The 5,951-nt window shown below is 35.5% G+C and overlaps 1 pseudogene; it reads right to left on the reverse strand.

Moving 5' to 3' along the window:
• Positions 1-406: 406 nt before the first annotated feature.
• LOC129072692 (heat shock cognate 71 kDa protein-like) lies at positions 407-2,360 on the reverse strand (annotated as a pseudogene).
• Positions 2,361-5,951: the final 3,591 nt, after the last annotated feature.

Below are 5,951 nucleotides of genomic sequence, written 5' to 3' on the forward strand. Positions count from 1 at the left end.
GGCATAAAGAATTGCATCCCAGAAATCAAACTTAAACTGTAAGTTAACTAAAAAAAAAAGGAAACTATTATAAGGCAATTATATAAAGAGATCAGCACAGAGCGTGACAGGTGGTAAATTTGTATTTAATATCAGCTTTCATTTTTAAGTTAACTTAAATTTTCATTTTTTATGGTGCCAATTTTAAATAGTTTTATTTAAGATGTTGCTTTTTCTGCTTTACAAAACAGTGCTTATAAAGTACATTATTTTCTTTCCCTGTGCACATAGTCCAGATTCAAATATCAAGAATGCTCAGTTTTATTGTACAGCAGCTCAACTTTTAAAACTGCCATGGAATTTGCTACAAATTTGGATTCTTCAATACTTTGTGTGAAACAATGCTAAATCTTTGCAAGAGATTGGCTTAACCAACCTTTTCAATGGTGGGCCCAGAGGAGGCGCCCTGGAATGCAGGGGCTCCACCACCAGGGAAGCCCCCAGGCATTCCTCCTGGCAGTCCTCCTGCACTCTGGTACAGCTTAGTGATGATTGGGTTGCAGAATTTTTCCAGCTCTGTCTGCAGATATTTAAGTTCTTCCTTTTCTGCAGCCTGATCCTCATCAAGCCAGTTGATGATTTCATTGCACTTGCTAAGAATCTTCTGTTTGTCCTCATCATTGATCTTGCTTTGAAGTTTTTCATATTCAACCGTTGCTTCCATGTTGAGTGCATAGGATTCAAGTGATTCTTGGAAGACACCTTGTCCCATTGCTTCTCATCTTCAGCTTTGTACTTCTCAACTTTCTGAACCATGTGCTTAATTTCTTCCTTGCTCAGATGACCATCGTTGTTACTGATGGTAACCTTGTTCTCTTTTCCTGTACTCTTACCCACAGCAGAGATGAATAAGGATGAAATTGGCTCCAATATCAAAAGTGACTTCAATCTGAGGAATACCACGAGATGCAGGAGGTATGCCTGTGAGTTCAAACTTGCCAAGCAGGATGTTATCCTTGGTCATGGCACACTCACCTTCATAAACATGAGTCACCAGATTCACACCAGGCTGGTTGTCAGAGTAGGTGGTAAAGGTCTGGGTCTCCTTGCTAGGAGTGGTAGTATTATGTTTGATGAGGACAGCCATGACTCCACCAGCAGTCTCAATGCAGAGGGAAAGAGGAGTGACATCCAACAGCAGCAAATCTTGAGCACTTTCAGATTCTTCTCCAGAGAGGATGGCTCATCTCATCCAGATGAGATGGCTCACCTGGACAGCTGCACCATAAGCAACAGCCTCAACAGGGTTGATGCTCACCTTCAGCTCTTTTCCATTGAAGAAGTCCTGCAGGAGTTTCTGAATCTTGGGAATAACGGTGGAACCCCCCATCAGGAAAATATCATGGATCTGGGACTTGTCAAGCTTGGCATGCCAAAGGGTTTTCTCTACAGTGTGCAGGGTGCCACAGAAAAGTTCAGCATTCAATTCTTCAAATCGGGCATGGTTGATAGAGGTATAGAAGTCGATTCCTTCATAGAGTGAATCAATCTCAATACTGGCCTGGGTGCTAAAAGAGAGAGGACACTTATCATGTTCACAAGCAGTATGAAGGCAATGAACAGCCCTCTTATTCTCACTGACATCCTTCTTGTCCTTTCACTTGAACTTTGCAATGAAATGTTTGGCCATTCGGTTGTTAAAGTCTTCCCCACCAGCTGTAGATTTGACCTCAAAGATTACATCTTCAATTGTGAGAATTGACACATCAAAAATACCACCCTCCAAGTCAAAGGACAGCCCACTTCTTTCAGCTCCAATCTTTTTGTCTAAGCCATAAGCAATAGCAGCAGCGGTTGGCTCATTGTTGATTCTAAGTACATTGAGACTGGCAAGTTCCAGAATCTTTGGTAGCCTGATGCTGAGGATCACTGAGGCAATCAGGTACTGTGATGACAGTGTTAGTAACAGTCTTTCCAAGGTAGGCTTCTGTGATATCCTTCACCTTTTTCAAAACCATAGATGACATCTTTTCTAAGTAGAAATTTTTTGTCTTTCCCTTGTATTCTACTTAGACCATGGAATTGCCAGCATCATTCGCCACCATGAAAGGCCAAAATGTCATATCAGATTGGACAATAGCATCATCAAATCAATGTCCAATTAAGCGTTATACATCAAAAACTGTGTTGGTAGGATTCATTGCAACCTGATTCTTCGCAGCATCACTGAGCCATCATTCTGGATCAGTAAAGGCAGCATAACTTGGGGTGGTTTGGTTTCCCTGATTGTTGGCAATTATTTTCACTTTTCCATGCTGGAAGACACCCACAAAAGAGTGGGCAGTGCTGAGATCAAAGACAACTGTAGGTCCCTTAGACATGGTTGCTTGAGTGTGCACACAGCTCACAAAGACCTGGATCAGAATAGTTCTCCCATGTTCAATCAAATCTTTCATTTTTAATGTATTTTGGACTTACTGTAATCAACAGGTAGGAGAATCTGTGGCAATATAGAAAGTATAGGCTTGAGAAAGTTATCTAGCCACATAGGTTGAGTGTGTTTCCTATTCTATTCAGCACGCTTATGGACTGATTTTTATCTTTGATTTTGGGAGTCCAAGAAACAGGAATTTACACAAGTGTGTGTGTGTGTGTGTGTGTGTGTGTGTATGTATCATTCCAGCTCTTGATAGGAAGAATTTTTAAAACTCAGTAATTACATAAGCAATTTTAATCTAATCTTGCCAGATTTCAGCTTTTAAAACAGCTTTATCCATCTTAAAGTTTCTCTTTTGGCTGCTTGATGTCAAGAACCTCAACTAGACTTTTACTAAGAAGAATAACTTGAGAACTACAGGCTGATTTTACATGATCTTTTATAGGATCTGAATACCAGAGTCTCTTATTTATTACTTTCGCTATTATCCAATAGCAAAAACATATTAGTTACTTAATTTATCTCGCATGAAGGATTATAAAATACTAATTTTTTGGAAAGCTTCCCTAGGATGGAAGGATCTTTGTATAGAATTTTCATTCTGTAATAATTCACTGGTCATAATATTGTGCTAAGTGCTAGGAAAGAAATATGTTTTAGATTTGGGAAGCACCATAATAAGTGAATGCCTTTTACAAATGGAAATCCTGAAGCCTAGATGATTTGCATAACTTGTCTCAGGTCATACAATAATTTAGTGACAGAACCTGGTCTAAAAACAGAACCAAGTTGTTTCTACTGCATTTTTAGAACATACTAAGAGATAGTGTTGGAACAGAGAATAGAAGTTTAAGGAGTTTCAACTTGTCTCACACTGATTGAAAACTTAATGAACAACAATCCATTCCAGGAAAAGGTCCATTCTCAAGTTATCATGGTTTTCACTACTCTCTTATTGGCCCAGATATGAACTACTTTACCTAAATACAAGGTTATTGGAAATATTTAAATTAAAAATTTATTTTCCTAAGAAATAAAATAGACTAATCAAGGGTATTTTGGGGAACTAATCTACTAGGCCACATTTTTAGCTTTCAGAATTTAATCTGCCTGTGGGGACATATCTCAATTCATCTGATCCTCCCAGTTGGGTGGCATCATTCGGCCCCCAAATGCTTGTAAAACTTGCTTTTAATTTAAAGGTGAAAGGACAATGGAATACATGTCAAAACCTGCTTATTTTATTTATTTTATTTTATATTTTATTTTATATTTTATTTTTTTCCTTTTCATTGAATTTATAGAGGTAACACTAGTTAACAAAATTATACAGGTTTCAGCTGCACAATTCTACAATATTTGTACACTGTACTGTGTGTTCACCACCTCAAGAAAAGTCTCCATCACGACTTATCCTTCTATACCCTCCTTCACCTCCTTCCATTCCTCTCCCCTCAGCAATCACCACACTGTTTTCCTTGCCCATGGTTTTTTTTAACTATAAAGTACTGTGTTATTAGGTAATGTCCTTATGATCATCCTTTATTATAGGTTCCAATTTTAATTTTCCTATTAGCAGTGTTCCTTTATTACTATTTTTTCTCAATGATTTCTTTCCCATTCACATCATCATAAGATGGTGAAATTCATGAGAACAAAATTATGCATTATCTATTTCTATATTTATATTATTGAATTTTTTCTTATACATAATAAGGAATCAAACGAATGTGATTTTGCTGGGTGTTCAACAAAGTCATTTTCAAATGCAAAATATCAAAATAAAGAAGAAGACAACAAAGAAGAAGGAGAAGGTGCTGCAATAAATATAAAACATATGTAAATAATCAGTTCTTACACTTTTCAAATACAGCATCTCTCAATAAGGTCTTTACTGTAGTGAGAGTAACAAAAATTCAGGATATTTTTGGAGGTGATATGGCACAGTGCAAAGTGGATACACTGGATCTGTAGTTAGAAAATTGGTTTCTGGTCCTTTCTTACCTATACTTAGTTCATTCAATACAAAATCGTCCTTAATTTTGTTATCAGTGGCATATCCTTACTGAATCACTTGTAATACTAAATCTCTGGACCCTAGTTGTTATGTTTTGTTTTTTTAAATATTTGTTGAATAGTATCTCCCTAATAAGACCTTTCTACTGTTGCTAATAAAAGTCATCTTTTAGCAAAACTGATGTTTTCTTGTAAATAACCTGACTTTAGTATTCTGTAGTTTCACTCTGATGTGTAGGTGTCAGTTTCTTTTTGTTTATCCTGCTTGAGATTTATCGAGATTTCTAAATTGTTGAATTTAGTGTCTTACAATATTTCTTGAAAGCTCTTGCCTGTTTCCTTCTCAAATACTGCCTCAGCTCCACCTAGTCCACTTTCCCATTGTAATCTGAATCAAATATATTTCAGCTTTCTTATTCTCTCTCCCCTTTGCCTTAACATTCATTCATTTCTTAGCAAATTATATAACACATTAATTCTCTCTTTAGCTTAGTCTACTCTTTAGCTCATCTATTCTGTTATTACAATCATATGTATGTACTTATCTGTATATGTATATATGTGTGTTTTTGTGTGCATAAACCATGTTTTCTAAACAATATCTATTTTGCTTTTTATTCATCTGCTTGTTTTTTATTAGACATTTATTTTTATTAATTTAACCATGTTAAATATAATTATTTTATGTTTTGTAATTTATGAAGTCTTTGAAGTTCAAATTCTGTTTTGTTTTTCCCCGCACTTCCCACTTCACTCCCACTCAAAGGCCTGGTTTGCTTCTATGTTTTGTGGTTTTGGATACCTTGGAACTTGATCTGTGAGGAATTTTTAAAGTCTGGATTGAAAGTGCTTTTTTCCAGAGAGAATTTGCATTTGTTTCTATAATTTAAAGCCACGTTAAATCCATTCTTTACCAAGAGTATTTTTTACTATACAGGATGATCTTAAATTTATATGCAAATATTTGTGAAAAATGTCTAGGGATTAGAAAATATCAGGAGAAATTTTTTTCTTTTGTCTAGCATTACAAATCATATATGGATATTAGGTTGATTTGTTTCTCTGCATAATGTGTCTACTTCCTGCTTGCCATTATTTTGATGGTAGAATCCCATTATGATAGTTCCAGCTTTACAAAGTTCTCTATATAAGATAATCTTGGTTAGGCACTTTAACTATAAAAAAATTATATTTATGATGAATGAAAAATAGAAGTAAACTAAATTACTTTTCAATTACATTGGAGATAGAGCATTACTGTCCCCATAGCAATATACATCAAATGTATTCTTTGACCCTGAATTCCTAATTTGTTGAGAATATATCATATAGATATAATTTCACACATATGAGTGTACAAATGTACACTGCTAGACCTTGTAAAAGTTTGTTAAAATAGTAGAAGATTACAGGCATGTATAATAATCTAAGAAAAATGATGAAAATGTGTTGCTGGAGAAAAGAATGGAGATTTTATACAGTAACATGGAAAGGCTCCAGAATTTATTAGGAGAAAAAT

The sequence above is a fragment of the Pteronotus mesoamericanus genome, unplaced genomic scaffold (genome assembly GCF_021234165.1).
Source record: "Pteronotus mesoamericanus isolate MK-2021 breed Mesoamerican mustached bat unplaced genomic scaffold, CSHL_Meso_final contig_33, whole genome shotgun sequence".
In the NCBI taxonomy this organism is placed as follows: Eukaryota; Metazoa; Chordata; class Mammalia; order Chiroptera; family Mormoopidae; genus Pteronotus; species Pteronotus mesoamericanus.